Source organism: Saccopteryx bilineata, chromosome 6, assembly GCF_036850765.1.
Source record: "Saccopteryx bilineata isolate mSacBil1 chromosome 6, mSacBil1_pri_phased_curated, whole genome shotgun sequence".
Taxonomy (NCBI): Eukaryota; Metazoa; Chordata; class Mammalia; order Chiroptera; family Emballonuridae; genus Saccopteryx; species Saccopteryx bilineata.
The window spans coordinates 124365723-124386143 of record NC_089495.1 but is presented as its reverse complement, the minus strand read 5'-3'; the positions used below and the strand labels follow the sequence as shown (position 1 = coordinate 124386143).

The following is a 20421-nucleotide window of genomic DNA, read 5'->3' as shown; positions in this document are numbered from 1 at the left end:
CAAAAACCCTGAAGACAGCCCGGATGCCCACTGCGGAGAGCACAGAAAGCTAGGGCACTTCTGCTAGCTGAACACCACCCCCGCCCCACAGCAAAATCACGCAGACTGGCCCTATGGGCACTGGAGCACATGGCCTTGGTGCACAGAAGGACGGGGTGAGCCGCAGAAGTAGGCTTACCCATGCACGCCCCAGTGTCTGCGGTTCTGCAGCCTGCAAAGCAGCGCCTTGTCTCACTGAGAACTGGAGCTGTGTGGCAAATGTCCTAACGTCACCTGGCAACCACTCGTGGCAGGAAGGAAATGGGGCTGCCCGACGTTTGCTCCTCAGGCTAGATAGAGGCGCCCAGGTGTTTGCCATCTGAGATTGTGCAGGTTTTTTAAAAAACAAAAGAAATCTTCAGTGGCACTGGGGAGTAACAAGCCATGAGCTTTCCTGTGTCTAACTTGCAGGTGACCCAGGAGACAAGTCACAACCTCCCTGAGCCTCAGTTTACTCACCTGTAAACCAAGTACAAGGAACTCTGTCCTGCAAGGAGGTTGCTCAAACTCCCTGCCCTCCCCATGAGTTTGGGGGAGGCTGATGCAAGCTAAAATGTCAAAGGGCTCTGAAAGCCCTGAGAAGCTCCTGACCCCAGGGCCTCGGCTCCAGGCCTGTTTTTTTGTTTTTGTTTTTGTTTTGTTTTTTACAGAGAGAGAGAGAGTCAGAGAGAGGGATAGACAGGGACAGACAGACAGGAATGGAGAGATGAGAAGCATCAATCATTAGTTTTTCGTTGCAACACCTTAGTTGTTCATTGATTGCTTTCTCATATGTGCCTTGATCATGGGGCTTCAGCAGACCGAGTAACCCCTTGCTTGAGCCAGCGACCTTTGGTCCAAGCTGGTGAGCTTTTGCTCAAACCAGATGAGCCTGCGCTCAAGCTGGCAACCTCAGGGTCTCAAACCTGGGTCCTCGGCATCCCAGTCTGACGCTCTATCCACTGCGCCACCGCCTGGTCAGGCTCCAGGCCTGTTTTCATGACCTGGCAGAAAACGTCCTAGCCAAAGGAAGCTCTGTTTTTTCCTTTAGGGCAGAGGCCTCAGGCCAGAGGCCTAGGGTTTTCACAGCTGCTCTGTATACACGAGATGAGGCCTTGGTCAGCCCCAGAGGGCTAGTAGTGGGAATGTCTGAAACCCTTCGCTCCGTTAGCAAAGATACTGAGCAGGTAAATCCTCCCTCATGGGAAACAAAGAAGCTTGTTTGAATTGAGCCCAAACCAGCCCAGACCAGCTCTCTCCTCCTTTCTCTCCTCCCAGAACTGGGAGCTCAGGAAATTCCAGGGTGTGAAGAGGCTGGAACATCTCCTTATCTGTTTATTCAGAGAGGGGACACTGACCCACCTTCCCTTCACAAACCTAGGCATCCTTGGTGCCAGAGCCTCCCTGCTCGGGGCCAGGGATCCCATCTATGAGCCACCCAGAGCCTCAGGGTCTCGGGCAGGCTGCCAAACTCTCCATCTCATCAGGAAAAACATAGGCTTTGAGGTCAGAAGGACGGGAATTCAAATCTGCCTCCATTTATGAGCCAAGTGACTTCGGGTAGATTTCTTAAGCTCTGGGAAACAGTTTTCTCATCTATCAAAAGGGGAGAGGGATCCCTCCCTCACCAGAATTTGAGAATGAAGAGGAGAGACACAGCATATACACAGACTGGCACGGTGCCCAGTACCCAAGCAGGCGCTCGATGCAGCTGCCTTCTGCCTCCCACCGCAGCACTCGCAGGGCGTGTGGGCAGGAAGACACCCGGGACCCAGGCATCTGCCAGCTTCCAGAGCGCAGGGGCTCTGAGTTGGAAGTGAAAAAGGAACAAAAAGAAACTGTTGGCGGACACGAAGAGTTTTGATTAGTGACGTCTTTCATGCATCTGTGCTTTAAAACCCTAATGGCTGGAGCCAAAGCTCGCCTGCAAAATTTCTCTGTAAGAAGTACATTTTAGAAAGAAAAGAAGGCCCTGGCTGATTGGCTCAGTGGTGGAGAGTCGGGCTGGCATGCAGGAGTCCCGGGTTCGATTCCCAGCCAGGGCACACAGGAGAAGTGCCCATCTGCTTCTCCACCCCTCCCCCTCTCCTTCCTCTCTGTCTCTCTCTTCCCCTCCCGCAGCCAAGGCTCCATTGGAGCAGAGTTGGCCCGGGCGCTGGGGATGGCTCCATGGCCTCTGCCTCAGGAACTAGAATGGCTCTGGTTGCAACAGAGCAACACCCCAGATGGGCAGAGCATCGCCCCCTGGGGAGCGTGCCGGGTGGATCCCGGTCGGGCGCATGCGGGAATCTGTCTGACTGCCTCCCCGTTTCCAGCTTCAGAAAAATACAAAAAAATAAAAAAGAAAGAAAGAAAAGAAAAGAGGGGGGGAGGGAGGGAGGGAGGGAGGGAGGGAGGGAGGGAGGGAGGGAGGGAGGTTGGGAGGAGAATCCTGCAAACATAATACTCAGTGAAGAAGCTGGAAATGCAGGTGTACTGTATGGTCCTGTCTAGATCAGGGGTCCCCAAACTACGGCCTGCGGGTGGCATGCGGCCCCCTGAGGCCATTTATCCGGCCCCTGCCGCACTTCCGGAAGGGGCACCTCTTTCATTGGTGGTCAGTGAGAGGAGCATAGTTCCCATTGAAATACTGGTCAGTTTGTTGATTTAAATTTACTTGGTTTTTATTTTAAATATTGTATTTGTTCCTGTTTTGTTTTTTTACTTTAAAATAAGATATATGCAGTGTGCATAGGGATTTGTTCATAGTTTTTTTTATAGGCTGGCCCTCCAACGGTCTGAGGGACAGTGAACTGGCCCCCTGTGTAAAAAGTTTGGGGACCCCTGGTCTAGATAAAGCCCCGCCAGGCAAAACTCTGTGGGGCTGGAACATTTCTGCACCCTGATCATGGTGGTTACATGAATCCACACACGTGGTGATGTTTCGTAGAATCACACAACAAAAGTGGGTGCCTGTAGAACCAGTGACAGCCAGCTATGTCTGCAGCTGAGTGACTGCACCTTGTTTGTCATGCACTGAGGCCTGTAACACATCCCTGTGGGGAGAAGCAGGTGATGGGCACATAGGACTCTCTACGACTTTTGCAACTTCTGGTGAGTCTAAGATTACCTCAAAAATAAAGTTTCTTTAAAGTTCATTAAAAATAGAGATGCCAAAATATTTTATCACACAATAGACAAGTTAGAACGAGAACTGGATGATTCAGAAGTTGTCTGTTCACGCCTTTACTCGGTGCCTGTGGACCATGTCCCCCGGATGCCGCCATGGAGTCAGGTCCGGGGACAGAGCAGTGAGTCGCACAGACACAGGCCCTGCCAGCTCAGGGAGGAGACACAGAGTTCAAAGAGGTGATAGGTGGAACCCACGTGGTTTGGTAGCACTTAGCAAGCATCTGGGCACCTGAAGACAGTGCACAGTCCACTGAGGTCATTCTTAAGGAGTCCTAAGAGGCCCTGCCCAGGGGGAAGCAACACTCTGGGCAGAGCCACCTGAGGCTACAGGTTTGACGTCCAAACCCCAGGATAGAATGATCAGAGCAGGTAGGGAGCAGAAATTTGCTCACCTGGGCCCCATGCAGCTCTAAAAATGACTGTTTCATAGCTGGCCCAGGTGGTGATGGGGGAAGGCAGACATTGCAACCCCATCAGCAAGGTCTCCAGGAGCCCTGGGCAGCCTGGAGACACCTGCAGGAGGCCCCATGCCCATGCAGGATGCCTAACACTCTCCCAACTCTGCTCTAGCTGGGGCATCCTCTGGGTCTTGGGGCTCCCCGAGCTGCAAGGCTGTAAGGAAGGGACCCAAAGTCCAGCACCTGCTGCAGCAGCAGCTCCTCCACACACCCCCAACCGGTTTGCTCCCCGACAGTCCACTCCTGGTACCCTTCCCCACCACCAGGAGGAAAGCACTTTGGGAAGGAGGAGCTAGAAATCTGGCCTGACCTTCCTGTGTGCCCCTCTGCCAGTCACTCAACTTCCCAGGGCTCCTGTTTCCTTATTTGCATATCAAATAGATGATCCCCAAAATTTGTTTCAGCTATAGGATTCTAATTCTGAAAGGAAGAAAAAAAACACAAAAAGGAGGCAGGAGAGCCCACCCTCACCCTTGCCTTCATTTGCGAGAAGCGGAGACTGTTTCCCCTGGTTTCTTTCCAACCCTGTCCGGGGAAGCCTCCTTGTACACTCTGGGGGCTGGGAGAGTCTAGGGGAGCCCTGAATCTTCCAGGGCTCAGGTAATCCAGAGACACAAGGAATCCCTCCTGAACTCTTCCAGAAGAGCAGCCCCACTTCCTGACCATGCTAACTTCCTTTCGCCGCTGTAACAAATTACCACAAATCTGGTAACTTAAAAATAAAACAACAGCCGGTTGGCTCAGCGGTAGAGCGTCGGCCTAGCGTGCGGAGGACCCGGGTTCGATTCCCAGCCAGGGCACACAGGAGAAGCGCCCATTTGCTTCTCCACCCCTCCGCCGCGCTTTCCTCTCTGTCTCTCTCTTCCCCTCCCGCAGCCAAGGCTCCATTGGAGCAAAGATGGCCCGGGCGCTGGAGATGGCTCTGTGGCCTCTGCCTCAGGCGCTAGAGTGGCTCTGGTCGCAACATGGCGAAGCCCAGGATGGGCAGAGCGTCGCCCCCTGGTGGGCAGAGCGTCGCCCCTGGTGGGCGTGCCGGGTGGATCCCGGTCGGGCGCATGCGGGAGTCTGTCTGACTGTCTCTCCCCGTTTCCAGCTTCAGAAAAAAAAATAATAATAAAATAAAACAACAGTGACTTGTCACCTTATAGTTATAGAAGGCAGAAGTCCAATATGGGTTCACCAAGCCAAAACCAAGGTGTCAGCAGGCTGGCTCTGTCTGGAGGCTCTAGAGGGACAGGCCTTCTGCAGCTTCGAGAGGCCGTCATTCTCACATAGTATTACGGACAGGACTCTTCCCGTCTGGTTGCAAGAACCCTGGTGATTACACTGGGCCTGTCCGGATTGTCCTGGATAAGCTTTCCAGATTATCCAGGACAATTCCCATGTTAAAGCCAGCTGATCGGCCACTTCTATCTGCAACCTTGGTTCCCCTTTGCCCCTGGACTTAGGGACTCAGAACCAGCACACACGTCCTGGGGCTTAGCGTGTGCCCATCATTGGGAATCATCACTCTGCTGACCTCACCAAGCCAGGCCCTGAAGGGAGGTGAATGATAGGATCACAAACCCAGGAGGCTGCCTGCTTGAGTTCCCAGCTCCAGCACTTAGCTAAGGGACCCAGTTATATTCATCATTAAAATGGGACAATGTATCTGAAGGGGGTGGGGGAGCAGAAGGTCATCCTCCTGAGAAGCTCCATCCATGACTCACTGACCAGTGATCCCTCCAGGACAATACTGGAGTTCACCGGAGCTTCCGGGGCAGAGCCCTTGGCTGCTGTAGAAGGATGACTGGGCAGGCCATGGTCACTGAGGGGATAGCCAGCGTCTGTGGCCTCCTCCCTCACCAGACCCACAGGAGGCCAACAGCCCCTCACCTGATCCCTGGATGCTGAGCTCCTACCACCTCATTGAGGGACCCCCTTCCTCCAAAAGAGAAGCAGCCACATGTCCAGGGGAGCCCTGCTTTCCCACAAAGGAGTCACAAAGGTCATAGGGTGAAGGGATCAGTGCTGTGTTCCTGGATCCTGGAAACCAGGCCACGGCTCCCAGACTCAGGCCACACACAGGTCTCACTTCTCTCCCAGGAGTCTTGCTTTTCTTCTCATTATGGCCCAACGGGCCCTGAGCAACTGAAGCCAAAGAGGATAAACTGCCCCAAATCACAGTATCGCAGTAACTGTCTGGGCTGTGTAGCCTTGGGGATGGCTCTTCCTCACTGGGCCTCTCTCTTCCTCTTAAGAGAGAGTGGGACAAGGGGATCCCAGGAATCCAAGAGGGAGCACTGCTCCCTGATCCACAGTAAACTGTTGGCGAGTCCCAGACAAAGCTCCCAGAACCCAGCAGCCGCCCCTGCTGAAGAAACATTTGGAGATGTTCTTTATGTTCTGTCCTAAGTAGTGGCACCCTGGCCTTCTCCCTGCTGTCCTCCCCAAACCAGGACAGTCAGCCACCCTGCAGGGGTGGTAGCAGCTGTCAGTCACTCCCAGGATGGGGGCTGGATGCCAGGAAGTAGGCTTGGCCCATACCCACCCCAGCTTCCATCTAGAAAAGCCAGTGCAGCAAAACAGGAGGCCGTAGGTGGCAGGGGCCAAGGGCCATGAGAGGGAGAAGAAAGGGGAAGGGCTGCGGCAGAGGAAGCAGGGCCCCAGCTCAGTGGCGGGGGAGGGGACGGGCTCCACCTGACACCCCCACCCCCTGGCCCTCGCCCAGGGCCTCCAGGAGGACCCTGCCCCCATCCTATCTCAGGGGAGAAAGTGCAGCTCTCTGCATTGCCAAACTCCAGTAATGAATCCCACATTCGTTCCATCCCCAGCTTACTGAACGCCCTCCCTTCGCCTCTGGGCTGCTCTGAACAGCTGGCCTGCAGAAGTCAGCAGACAGCTCAGAGGGGCCTCTGTAGAGGTGCTGGCTGCACCCCCACCCACCCCTGCCTCGGAAGAGCAGGCTTCTTGTTCCTGTTCCTGTCCTTTCCGTGGGAAAGCTGGAGAAGGAGTCATGAACTGGATCCACCATTAACCTTTGCCTGCCCATCAGTTCCTGCAGGCACCCTTGCAGTGTGGGATGGCCAGATTAACCTCACGCAGCCCATCAGATTGAGGAGCAAGCGGCGAGCATGGAGAGCAGGGACGAAGGCACAGACACGCAGAGTCAGGTTGTGTGAGCAAAGACGGCTGGTAAACTGCTTCTTTGCAGCCACGTTGCCCAGCTCTATCCCCATGCGAGTGAAAAGTGTGTGGACTTAGCAGAACGGAGACCCCTGTGAAGTCCTGCCTCGCTGACGCACCGAGGCAGGGCTCAGAGCAAATGTGTTCTGTACCTATGCCGCTGTTCTGACACGCGTGCTGTTCAGTCACACTCATAGCACACCTGCAGCGCAGGCAACACACTGACCACATCCTCAGATGCATGCTAACCACGTGCAAGACGGTCAAGGGTGGGGAGAAGGGCTACGTCACAAAGGCACCCACAAAACTGCAGAGGTTCTGATTAACAGTAATGCTGCTCATGAGCCTGGAAGGTGTACGTCTCCACCAGCTGTCCCATCTTGTGTTAATGTCCTTCTGGAATGACATGTGTGAAAGGGGCTGCGCTGACCAGTGACCACTGGCACCTCCGCCCCACCTCAAGTCTGATTCTGCCTCCAGGCCAGTGCAGGGCAGGTAGCTCCACTCCTGGCCACCGGCTGGAGGCTGTTTGGTCGCCATGCCACACCAAGACACCCACTCCCTGAAATGCCACAGAATCCGGCTCTGGGAGCCATGACTCCAGCTCTGCCAATGACTAGCTGTGTGACCCTGGCCAAGTTACTGCCTCTCTCTGGGCCTGAGATGAGAGCTATGTCTGAGGTCCGAAAAGGGTTAGGAACCAGGCTCTGGAGTCAGGCTTCCTGAATTCAGACCCTCCCTGTGCCACATCCACTAGCTGTTTGGCCCTGGGCAGGTTACTAACCTCAGGTGCCTCAGGTCCCTCATCTGGGAAATGGGAATAATAACAGAATTGGAGTCAAGGGGTTGTTGAGACGATTAAAGAAAGTACTTACTCCAGGTGAAGAGCCCTAAGACCGTGTGAGGTCCACAGGAAACCCTGGTCACCATGAGTGCTGTCACCATCAAGGGGCCCCATCGGCCCTGGCAGCCTGAGGTCCCAGCCAACAGAGAGAGCTGCTGTCTTTCCTGTCGCACCTCTAGTGGCAGTGGCCACAGCTGGAGCCTGGCCTTAGTCTCCAGGAACCAACCACCCGTGTGAATTAGCAGAGGCCCCAGGCCACCAGCCTAGGTCCACATGCAAGAAGGGGGAGCCAGCTCTTCCGGGCTTCACACAACCTACACTTTTCACTCTCCTCTGCTTCATTGCAAGAGCAAATACCAACCTCAGGCCTCGTGGGAAGAGGGGGTGAATCCAGAGAAACCTCAGACTTGAGGGTGGATAAAAAGAGGGGGTCACGTTTCAGGTGCCACGGGGGTGCCCCGAGATGTTATGGGGCTGTCCTCAGCCCATGGAGGGACCCTCGCAGGCTGACAGGACCCCACCATGGCTCCCTTAACCGTTGGTAACCCTTTTCCTCTTCTGCCCTCTCCCTCCAGCAGCTGGGAGGACAAAGTGAACATAGCCCAGGTGGGTGGCTGGAGCAGGGCCAGGATCCCAGAGCCTGAGTCAGTCCTGCCACCACACCCTGTTCAATATGAAGCAGGCCAAGAGCAGCTGCCTGGTGGGGTGGAAGGGGCCCTGCCTCTCCCAGCAAGTGCTGAGAGCTTGGCCCATAGACACCGAGCCCAGGGACCTCCGACAAGTGGAGAAGTGAGCAACTTACACAGACCACTACAGCTACTTTTCCTGCACCAAACCACACACACACACACACACACACACACACACACACACACACACACACACGTCTGGTTGGGGGGGCAGGAAGACAAGGGCTCTGTGCCGGGGAAGCCCCCACTCCTGGTAGGGGAGGCCCCACACAAGCTCCCCTCTGGGCCGTGCATTAAGCAGAGGGCGGAAAACCTTAATTAGTACCAGACCATGCTGTGCTAAGGGAGGGAGGGGACAGGAAAGGAAACCAACATGGAACATGAAGGGCCCCAGGAAGGGGGTGGGAGCTAAGGAAGAGAGGGGTGCACTCTGGGCCAAATCTGCAGCGAAGGGGGTACAGAGATACAGCCCAGCCTTGCCCCCTCTTCCTCTGCAGAATGATCCCATCTTCGTTATCTACAGCCTGTCCTGGCAAGGCTGGGTTCTGCTCTGATGTCAGAAGTCAGGGTCCAGCTGCGGCCAACCCTCTCTGTGCCCCTACGAAGCCAGCAAGTCAGTGCCCGGGGATGCAGCAGCTGTTTCAGGTGTGGAGGGACCGGCCCCGGCCCGGAGGGCGGACAGGACGGTCCTGTCGCACAGACTTGCAGCGGCCACTCAGCGCACCTGGTCGGGAAGGACTGGCCCTGTGTTGGCTGGCCCCTTCTCTACTTGAACACCAGCGTGCCGCCAGTCCGGGGGACCTCATTCCTGTCCCTGCTCCCTCTATCTAGAAGGGTCACCATGGCAGACATGCAGTGGCCTGCCTCCTGCAGCCCCCGTCTCCCAGCCGCCCTAATCCGGTCCAGGTGCCACTCTACTCCTTGTTCTGTGAGGGGCTGCCTCATGCTACAGACAGGGCAGGGGCCACCAGGCTGAGTCTCAGGCAATGACCAGGGCCTGGAGGGCAAAGCTTCCAGGTGACCAGTGCATGAGAGTGGGCTTCTGGGAGAGGGGACCCCAGGGATGCCCATCTCCCTTTTGAGAACTGTGACTGCTCTGGGCAGCAGCAGCTCACTAGTCTGTAACTGTTCCCTCATCTGTAGTCCCCACTTGAGTGCTTCCAGAAAAAGCATTCCATCTGTGACCATCAGTGTCCCAAGATCTAAGAATATTCTCAGAACACCAACTACAACAAAAGCTAACATCGAGAAAAAGCTTACTAAATGCAGGCACTGTCCCCTGAGCTCCTCCTAGGTCCTCGAGCCTGCCCATTAGCACTCTCCCTTTAACACACTAGGAAATGGACATAGAGAGGTTAAGCAACTTGCCCCAGGCCACATAGCAAGAAGGGGTAGGAGCTGGCTTCCTCCAAAGCCAGCCCCTTTCCCACTAGCCTTCCTGTACTCCCCTCTGAGGCAGGGCAGTCCAGTGGTCTAATCTCCCAGAATCTCATATTCTAATTGGAACCCTGGGTCAGGGAGTAGGGTGTCATCCTCTCTCTAACCACAGTCTCAGCCCCCGACTTGGTGGATGAATAGGTGGAGGAAGACAACAAAGACCAAGACAAAACACAATAAAAGTATCCTTTACCACTCACTGCACCCTACAGATAACATCACAAGATAAAAAGAGAAAGCACCCCCGCAGGCCCACAGCCACCTCCCAGCCCAAGCCCAGGTTCACTCTGCTGAAAACTGCCCAGTCTCTCTCCAAGTCCCATCAGCCAAGAAAGGGTTAACCTTCCATAAATGTGGCCCAGCCCTTCTGTAAGGCAAGACTCAGACAAAGAGAGAGGGGAAACTAAAATCTCAGTGACAGAGCACTGTTGTGCATATCAGGGAGAAGTTGGATTGGTTCAGTTTGGTTTTTAATGATTTGTATTAAGTGCAAGTGTAGAAAAAACAGACCGGAAGGAAACACTGAAACGTTCACAGTGAATATTTCTGTAGAATGCAATTATAATTGATCCCTTTCTTTATAGTTTTCTGGTTTGAAAAAAAAATCACGAGTAGGTGTGATTTTTTAAAATCACAAAAATAAAGTTAATTTTTTAATCAGGAGGACACATGCTTCTTAGCGTCTTGGCCGTCCTAACGTTAGCTGCTGGCATCACCCGGCCAAGCAGACGGAATGCTCCAAGGAGCCGTCAGCCGGACACTGGGCTGGGTCCGCCCTGGGGGATCCAGAGGGCCAGGTCCCTTTTCCTCTATGTGCAGAGCTGGGTCCAGGACCTACCAAGGGGCTGCCACGAGGCCTCTTCCCTTTGGGCTGCAGGGAGAATGGGGGTCAACCCAAGTTTGTGTCAACACAGTCCTGTTTCATCCACAGCCTGGTGGGGGCCCTCCACTTCTGGCCTGGCCCCCCACCCAGCCCAGCATGACAACTCCAGGAAAAATGTTAGCAGGGAAGGAAGTCACTGGGGGTGTGACAGGAGACACTAGGGTCAGAATTGTAAAACGTTTGCTCCACCAAGTCCTCTCCAAGGACTCGAGACCTCCACTGCCCCCTACTGACTGGCTGGCTGGGAGAGGATGATGGGGACGGAGCGCCCCGTGAGACCAAGGCTGGAGGGCCAGTGGGCACCACTGAGGCAGGAAGTAGAGCTGGGTGCACACGGGAATGGGAGGGCAGCCTCTTACCCAGGCCAGTTCCTGTCTCCAAAACATCAACGTGCCCCTTCCCCGGCCACAAAACGAGGCTGCCTGGGACTACACACTTACCCTCCAGGTGAGAAAGCTGGGCTGTGTCTGGCAGTACGCCCAGAGGCCACTCCTACCAGAGCTGCTGCCAGGGCTTGCATGGTGCATGTATGTCATTGGGCAAAGCCCTGCTCTCAGGAAAGTGGCCTTCACTCCACCAGCGGCCGGTGCTAAACCAGGACAGCCTACAGCTCCAAGGCAAACCCCAACTCAGAAGCACAGAGAGGGCTCCAGAGCCCTGAACAGGCCCTCCTTCTCTGGACCCGAGTCCCCGCAGCTCAACAGTCGCTTCCCCAGCTGCGTAGGCTGCCAACTCGTAAACCAGACCCTGCCCACACCTCCCTCCCTCGCCAGCTCCTGTCCCCAGCACACTTCAGTCCTTTATTCCCACCTCCTTCACACCAAGCATTCTCATAACCCCCTCTTCCAGCAAGGACACTGCCCCTAAACGTGCCCCCCACACCCTGAGTGGCCACCTCTTTTGGGTCACAGGAAACTAAGACACAGCTTATGGCCTTCTCCCCTTACCGGCCTCTCCATGAGAACAGAAGTCACCTGGGTGCCTGACACCCAGAGCACCCTATCCACATCCAGATGTCCCCTCTAATTCTGGGTCACCACCCCCATGAGGTGATCAGCGCCCAGCCCCCCCACCAATCGCAGCCGGGTGTCTGGTCACTTCTTCATCACAGCCAGCTGGCACCCCACACAGGAGGCCTGTGAATGCTGATGGCATTGCATGGCAGCGCCTCCCCTCCTGCATGAGCGCTGGCTCGCCCTGCCCAGCTGGCATGCACAGCCACACGCAAGCTGAAGGACACAGGTGATGCCACCATCCCCTGCCTGGCCACCTCCTCCAAGAAATTGATGTCATCTTCAGTAGCAGTACTACTTGTCACACACGGACCAGGACTGTGCCGCATCCATCTCTTACATCATTCCATTAAAACCTCACATCTGTCCCCATTTACACACAGCGAGACAAAGTCATAGGTAGGATAGAATTTAAACCCAGGTCTGGCTCCAGCCCCCTTGAGCCCACCAGGTGACAGCCCAAAGCAAGTACTTCCCAGGTGAGAAGCACTCCCTCCCTTCTCTGCTGACCTCAGGGCCCTCCGACTCTAGGCTCGGCCCTATCCTTGGAAGCCCCCAGCATTCTCCCTTCCAGCACAGCTACCTATAGCCTGGGCTATTGCTGTGTGTCCCAGGATCAATGCTTAACCTCTCTGGGCTGTATCTTTAACATGAGGATGCAGCAGCAGCCACCTACTTCACTTCTCTTTTAGATTTTATTTATTCATTTTTATTAGAGAGAGAGAGAGGAAAGAGATAGAATGGGGGAGGAGCAGGAAACATCAACTCCCATATGTGCCTTGACCAGGCAAGCCTGGGGTTTCGAACTGGCGACCTCAGGATTCCAGGTCGACGCTTTATCCACTGTGCCACCACAGGTCGGGCACAGCCACCTACTTCCATAGGTCAACAAGAGGCATAGCTTTTCCAAATCTCTCATGTGCTGCTGCTACCTGCCTTGACAGGTAGGGATTGTTAACTGCCCTTTTCTTGGAGGAGGAAGCTGAAAGGTCCCAGAAGGTACCCAAGGTCACCCAGTTTGCAAGTGGAAACAGGTAGGTCAGAGCCTACAGTCCTGCCCACTGTGTATGTCTCCCCAAATGAGAACCCAAACAGGACAATTGGTGTTCCATTGGTGGCCCAGCTATGCCAGTCTGTGCTGGCCGCCCTGCCCATGCTGAGGCGGGCTGGTTCTCGCACTTTGCTTCTTTGCCTGTGTCCTGCCTGGTTTTCTGCAAAGGCCCTGAGGTCAGAGGTCTGGCTTGAATACTGGTACCTGCTGTGAGATTCTAGGCCAGTGACAGCCACTGGCCTCCTGGGTGGCTGTGGGGCTACAGGAGGCACATGGAGATCACCAAGCCTGCCAGCTGACACACTGAGAAGGTGAGATATGTGGCAGCTGTGGGGTGAAAACAAGTGATAAATGGATCAAACCAAAAAGGTGAATGAGCTGGAGAGGGGGTGCCGATTAAACAGACTGGGGTGGATCGAGCTGCTCCAACATGATGCACAGGCCCCAAGAAATGTTCCCTTGACTTCAACCCAGTGCTGCAGGCAGCCGTGACCAAGGCATTGGAGCTGACCCTGCCCTTGAAACACATTCACGATACTTGCCCAAGAGCTAGAGACGGGCCGGGTTGGGGAGGCAGGCTGGGGCACCCCTTCTAACTAGTGGGAAATCCGGTCCTGGTCACTTCTCCCTCCCTAGGCTTCTAATTCATCCTGCCTTCTGTCCCCGGGGTTCTCTCCTGACTGCCTCCCAGAGCCTCAGGCTGGGCAGGCTTTGAGGCCCGCCTCTGTCCCTTCCCTTCCTTTTATCAGTCCGTCTGTGCTGCACAGGTCCCCTACAAACACCTCCATTCACCATTCCTGGGGCACCCGAGCTGGGTGGGAGTTTAAGGCCAGACAGACCCAACCCACAATGAGCTGTGCCTACAGCCATTATTCTGACCTTGGGCCTTTGATCAGGCTGGGACCTCAGCCTCCCTGTGGACCCAGCATAAGGCATTTCACTCTTTGATTCCTTGCCTGACCGTGGGCACCAGCAATTCATCTACTGGCAATATCTTCGCCATGTGTGGTTGTCTGCTGAGGTGTGACAATGCCCCTTTGCCCTCTATTCTAATCTCTGCACCTGCTTTCTAAGGTCCACAAGATGCCACTTCCTCCAGGAAGTCTTTCCTGGTTGCTCCAGTTAGATGGAGCTTCACCTCCTGTGCTGCCCTAGAATTCAGTCAGTATTTCTGGGGAAGGTACGGGAGGCCTTGCAGGCCACTACAGGGATCAGACTGCAGGGAACAGCATAGGACAGGCAGTTGGTTCTGGAGGGGAGAAAGCCAGGGGTTGGAGCAGGGGGACAAGAGTACTCAGGTTCAGGAATCTGCTGGAAGTAGCCATGTGTAGCGGGATGCTTCTCAGATTTCTTAGGGCCTGGCAACTCAGTGGGTAGGTAGGGTGCTGGTTTCTAAGCAGGAGGACTGGGGCGTGGGCTTGGGAGGAAATGGCCGGCTGCCTGGGCTAGCCTAAGAAACCCACTCGGGGGACACCCCATCCATCCTGCCCAGACCCCTGTGCTCCTCTTGATTCACTGTTCTGTGTCACATCCACTTGTGTGACCACAGACTACCTTCTCACAGGTACACACTTCTCAAGCAGGCCACCCGGGGGCCCCACATAACCTGCACATCACGCTGCCCCCTACAGATGAGGACTCACAGGCAGCAGAGCTGTGTGGGCCCAGTATCGCATGGCCCGCATCAGACACGTGGGTTAACCCTGCGACTTCTGGCTCCAAGCCCCAAACACGGCTTTTTTTCATGCTCAGACTGTGAGCACACACGTAAATGTTGGATGGGTGGTGCATGGATGGGGTGGGTGGATTCCACTTTCCAGCCTCCCAACACATGCATGCTGGGTCCCTGGGGTCCCTCAGTTACTGAGCGCAGACACAGCCCCACCCAAAGGCTGAAGTCAGGCCAGTATTAGAAAGTACAGGGCTGGCAGGGGCCCCTTCCCTGTATGGGCAGCCCCAGGGCAGCGGCACCATGGCCAAAACAGGGCCAGGGAAGGCAGGAACTACAGCCAGAGTTCCACTGTGCATGGGTAGCCACCGTAGGGAGACAGCCACATCCCTCTCCTGGACCTCTGGAGCCAGCAGGTAGGGGTCAAGGGCTCTGGCTGCAGGCAGGAGAGGGCCTCACAGCAATACACACTGGGAGTCCAGCCTGCAAAGCCTGGAGATTTCCAAAGGCTGCTGGCCTGGCTTCCTGTGCAGCTGGATTCCCCTGTACACTCAGTCCCCCGTCAGCATGACTTCCCACAGCTGGGTCCATCTTCCCAGGCCCGTCACATGGTGTAAGTCAGAGCTGCACTGGGGGTGGCAAGGGCCCAGGAACAGCCCCCCGGAGAGGGGGTAAGTGCACAGGTCACACTCCCGGAAACGGAAGAGAGCTCACTGGGGCCCAGCCTACTCTGCACAGACTCTACCTGCTGTTACCCCTCTCCCAAGGGGAACCCACGCTGGCCAGCGGGGAGCAGGGGTCGAACTATCCTCCAGCTCCCTCCCCTGAGTGAGTGCTGAGTCCCACAGTCTCCTTTCGGGGCTGGGCTCAGAAGGGACCAGATGCTCATTTATTAAGGGATCCAGCACGCAACACAAAGGGCTTCTGTGCAACACTTCCCATTGATTCTGCCAAAACCCTTCAATCCATTTCACAGGCAAAGAAACTGAGTGCTAAAGTGGCCTGCCAAAGGCAGAGAGAGATCAGGGATTCCTTCCATCCACATTACAAAGTCAACAACAAATCATGCAGCCTGAAACAGCTTCTCTGTGATCCAACAGTTAAGTGAACACCTCATGGCACCCTTGAGGGGCATCTTGACAGTCAACCAGGCAGGACTGTGCTTGCTGGGCTTTCAACTCCTGAGGTCCCCTCCCTACTACCCAAACAGGCCATGGAGGGGCCAGAACCCAGGTGGATTAAAAGGTGTTCACATTACCTGATGGAACAACTACTGGGCCACAGACCCTCCTGCTGAGCCAAGTAGCCCAACCAGAGGCTATCACGGTGACACAGAAACCCTGTGTCCAGTGACCAACCAGCTGGGGCTCTGGAGTCCAACAGCTCTATGTTCAAATACTAAAATGGGTCAGTGGCCCCTTCTTGCTGTGTGGGCTGGAGCAAGTTATTTGACCTCTCTGTGCTTCGGTGCTGGCTCCTCTACAACAGTAACTATTTTCTAAGGTTGTTACACAGACACATCCCAAGAAGCCCACAAAGCGTGGAGCCTGGCACTTAGAGCGTCTAAATACGCAGTAAGTGGTCACTATGATTAATGAAATATTAATGAAGACCGGGAGGGGAATGACAGCCCCCCCATGGTGTCCCAAAAAACGGAAACAAATCTGCTGGGCACGAACAGCAGCGGCCGGCAAGCCAAGGGCAGGCTCCCAGGCCGAGCTGGCAGGGCAGCCCTCCGGCCTGTCAGTCGTGGGCAGGGCCCAGGCCAGGCCGCCACCCTGGATTATCTCAGAGCTGGCACCCGTTTCAAAAGCACATGCCTGGACTTTCCAGATCATTCCTCCCCTCTCTCTGACCTTCCCCCACTCAGTTAACACCTCCCGACTTTCTTACTCTCTCTTTTCATTCCTGTTCAAAAACAAATAATCCAGGCCAAATGTGTCAGCTGGCTCCCTGGAACCTGTGGAAGTCCCACTGTGGGAGGAAGGGGGCGTGGCCATGGGAAGGATTTCTCAGAGCCACGATCTTGGAAGTGGGACATTGCTGAGACAAGGTCACTTGGGCAATGACAGGGGCCAACCTGGCCCCCTCCCTCCAATCAGGACCTAGCCTGGGACCACTTCTCTCAAGTCTCCTGGACAAGAGACTGCAAGTTGGGTCACATGGTCACAAACACTGCATCGAGTCTGCCATTTTCAGGGGTGCGGAGGGCCACCTGATGGGTTCCTGAGCATTCTGAGAACAGACATTCAGGGGGCTGAGGTTTCTCACCTTCTCTTAGCTGGGAGAACAGCCCAGCTAAGACGCATATGTCACCTCAGCACCCACCGTCCTCACCTGGCGACACAGGCCTCGAGTCCTGGCCAAGGTCCCAGAAGAAGGGAAGCGGGGGAGGGGCAGGGGAGGGGTATTCAGAGCTGTGTTTAGTAAACTTTCTTTCACAGAGTTGCCCCCCCCCAAGAGACCCTGGTTCCAAAGGGTGGGCTCAGGCCCAGGAAGCTGCATTTCAAAGTCAGAACTATCCAGAGCTATGCCAAGGAAACGCAAGCCTGGCAAGTAGAAGCAGGGCCCAGAGGGTCTGCCTGTGAGTGCCCTCTGTCCCTGGGTCTCGCCCAGGGTTGTGGGCTTCCTCATTGTCTCATGTGGCTAAGAGCTCCGCTCCCTGGGACCAGCCATGAACACTCCCTGGGGAAGGAAGGGTCCTGGGAGATGAGAGCAAATGGCTTGGCAGGCCCCTGTGCTGCCCAGACCCTACAGTCACTCCAGCCTCCTCAACCTCGATCCCCCAGGCAAGACTCTGGGAGCCTGCTCCTGAGGCTCAGAGACCAGAAATGAGGGGACTCAAGGAAGCTTCTCACCAGTCCCCCAGGCCATGCAGATGGGTTAACCACCCAGAAAGCCATGTGGTGGCTACTACTCTCGTGGCCACCCAGCCTGGGCTGAGACGGAGCATTGACAAGAGTGGAGACGCTGCCTTCCCACTGGCTCCACCACCTGACCTTCCCTCTGATGCTCCGAGGGTCCCAGCCTCGGCATCCAGGAAGCGTGGACAGGGCTCTGTGCTAGTCCAGGTAACACCCTCCAAGAGCTGAGCCCAGCACCCTATGGGGCTGGGCAGGGCCTCTGGCCAGGGCCTCTCGATTGTGGGGTAAGTGAGGAAGCTGCCAATCCCTATGGGTAAGGTTCATCCATGTCCAATCTTCACCCTGGTGGGGTTAGAGGAAGCCCCCAGGGAGAGAAGCCCATCTGAGCCTAAGGAGACAGGCAGGGGATCTGCTTGATTTCCAACAGAAAGATCAATGACCTGTAACAAGCCTGCAAGAGCCATCCCTGCATACAAAGACAGATGGCACAGCGACCCGCAGGGACCTGCTCTAGGGCCAGAGAGCAAACCTGGAGGGCAGGAATGCTGGCATGACAGCCCTGTCTCCCGCTCTTCCCCAGGCCAGCCTGGAGATCACAGGGTAGTTTTAAATCAGCTCCCTCCCCAACAAAAAAGGAACACTTCCCCATCACCAGTGCAAACATCTATTGGTTCTTCCAGCAGAATTCAGGCTGGTCTTGTGAGGCGGGAAGAGAAAGATAGCTGGCAGGGAGGGCGTAAGAGGGAGACACTGGGCCAGGCTGGCTGGGACTGGACTGACCGGGCATGACAGTGAGCAGCAGAGATTAGGGGAGAGAAGCAGGACTTCTGTAATCTGTTCCCACTCACCTCCTGACAAGCAGGATCTTATTTCAAAATTCAGGGCAGTGGAAGGGCTAGAGGAAGGAGAATACCAGTCTCTCTTACTGGGGTTTTCTTTCATTATATCAGAAGGATCATGCTGGTCTGGTTTCCTCAGCATGTCAGCCAAGATCCAGTCAGGACCCAGCCTCATGCACTGGCCGGTCCCCATTCCTGGGTGGCCAGCAGAAAGTTCCAACCCCCACCTTGCTGCTGCTGCCTCCTAGGCCAGCTCAGAAGCCAGGCTCTCCCAGGGTGCAAACCCAGACTGTCAGCAGCTGTGGGGCTTGAGACAACTGGTTGGAGCTCTCTGTGCCTTGATTTCCTAATCTGGAAAATGGGATCACAGAAGTAACTACTGTTCCTGGAAGCCAGTGTCATTAGGTTGCCCACACCTGGCCGCCCAGCCAAGATAAGGTTTCACTAATTGTTGCCGCAGGAACCTGGACCTGGAAGAACCGGGTTAAGTCCTCCGAACATGAAGAGGAGATGCTTATGCCAGCTGGCGAGCCGCAGGGGAGCAGGGGAAGGCCAGGAGGGAGCAGGAATGTGCAGGAGGAAGAAGGAACGGCCTCTCCCTGCCCCAAAGACCATGCAACAGGAACACAGCTTCGAATGCTCCCTGGGCCCCACATTCCCAGACCTTCTGGGTCTGGACAGAGTCACCCACCACTAAAGCTGTATGTCTCATGGGGACTGAACCACAGGCCAGCCTTCCCAGCCACACCCCAGACCAGAAACCCAATGCACCCACACCCTGAGGCACCCAGCCTGAACTCACCTGGTGGAAGTGAGGGTACCAAGGCACCAGAAATCTAGGCAGGCAGTGACGAATTGGTGGCCATGTTTTGGGAGGTGCCTCAGCCCTCTGTAGGCTGAGCCCTGTGTGCCCTGCCCACTGCTCCTATCAGGCAGATATACAGATACACACTAGTCAGCGGGCAGGCTGGCAGAGAGCCACCACCTAAGGCAGGCCAGCCTGATGTTAGACCAGAACTTGGCAGGAAGTCATCCTGACCATGAAAATAGAGTCCTTTCTCCCCCTCCCCCAGGGCTGCACGGTTGGAGTGTGCAGGGAGTCAGACACTGCCCCTGGCAGAGAGAGCAGGGGTCATGCCACAACTCAGGCAAGCTCTGGGCTCATAGTGACTAGTGGTAACCATGGGTGTTCCTGCCCCTTTAGTTCAGTCCCTGGCCTGTCACATGCTCCTCATCCCTGATACAGGAGGAAGCTGAAACCCCAAGTTCTGCAAGAGAAGGCTATGTCTGCAAGTGTGACCGCCCTGCGGGAGGGTAGAAGGGGGAAGAACCACCACTGCCCAAGCCCTCCATTCAAACAGTGGCCTCCACCTCATGGGTCTCCTGTTTCTGCCTCAAGAGGTGAGGCATGAGGTGTTGGTGTGGACATGAGGATGGATGAGAGGAAACGAGCCTGTAACTGACCAGGAGAGCTGGCTGCCGCGCTGACACAGGCAACCGGGGGGCTCAGAGGCAGGGACGGGCCACCCTGCCCGGACACGACAGCCAGCACTTCTGCCTCCTGGCTGTGCCTCCTGCACCACGAGGGGCTCATCTTAGACCCGACACACCCCAGGAGCTAGGTCCCAAGGTCCAACATGGGAAGCAGGGACCATAGGTCACAAATGACACTCAAGAGAGGATGCCTTTGTCGGAGCCTCTGGGTCCGTGAGGAAAGGAGGAGGCTGTGCTGCACCCTCGGGGCTGAACTGGAGGCCGGCCTGCAGAGAAAGCTGGCTCAGGAGGAGCAGGCAAGGCTGCCTTCCCACCATGAGCAGGAGGGGCCCTCCAGCCTGAGCTCTGGACCCGGGAAAGAATGACCTGCAGCAGGACTCCCAGGGGGCCAGGGCTACTCCATCACCATCCCAGTCCACACCTGGCCAGGCCACCCTCTCTGGGAACTCAGTTTGGCCCATCTGTCTGAGGTGCCATGCACATCCCAACCTGTGAGTCGGGAGGCTCCAACGTGTATGCAATCTCAGGGCACCCCCTTCACCACCAGGAAACTGGAGTGAAGAACAAACACAGCCCCTACCTGCAAGGCCCGACAGGTGGAAGGTCACAGCTTGAGCATGTGTCCCAGGTACCCACAGTGCTGAGCGCCCACCTCAGGGCTCCATGACACAGAAGAACACACCCATTGGCTAAACCACAGCGACCAGGCTTCTGTGACCTGCACTCACCAACATATTCCCTTCTTCACCTTCACGGCCAACACCAGAACACCCGTGCTGCAGGTGTCCTCACAGTGGGAAGCTGCCCCACCCCACCCGGAAGACTG

At 55.8% G+C, this 20421-nt stretch overlaps 1 protein-coding gene across 5 annotated transcripts in view; it reads right to left on the bottom strand.

Moving 5' to 3' along the window:
* The window catches only part of SEPTIN9 (septin 9), a 164269-nt gene that overhangs the window by 44856 nt on the left and 98992 nt on the right, over positions 1–20421 (bottom strand). The window contains exon 1 of one of the 5 annotated variants that reach the window (XM_066234084.1): positions 18904–18925. The exons of the other annotated variants lie outside the window; for them this stretch is intronic. The gene's annotated coding sequence lies outside the window, so the exon portion shown is untranslated. Of the gene's footprint in view, positions 1–18903; positions 18926–20421 lie in introns of those variants that run through there. 5 annotated transcript variants of the gene reach the window in all.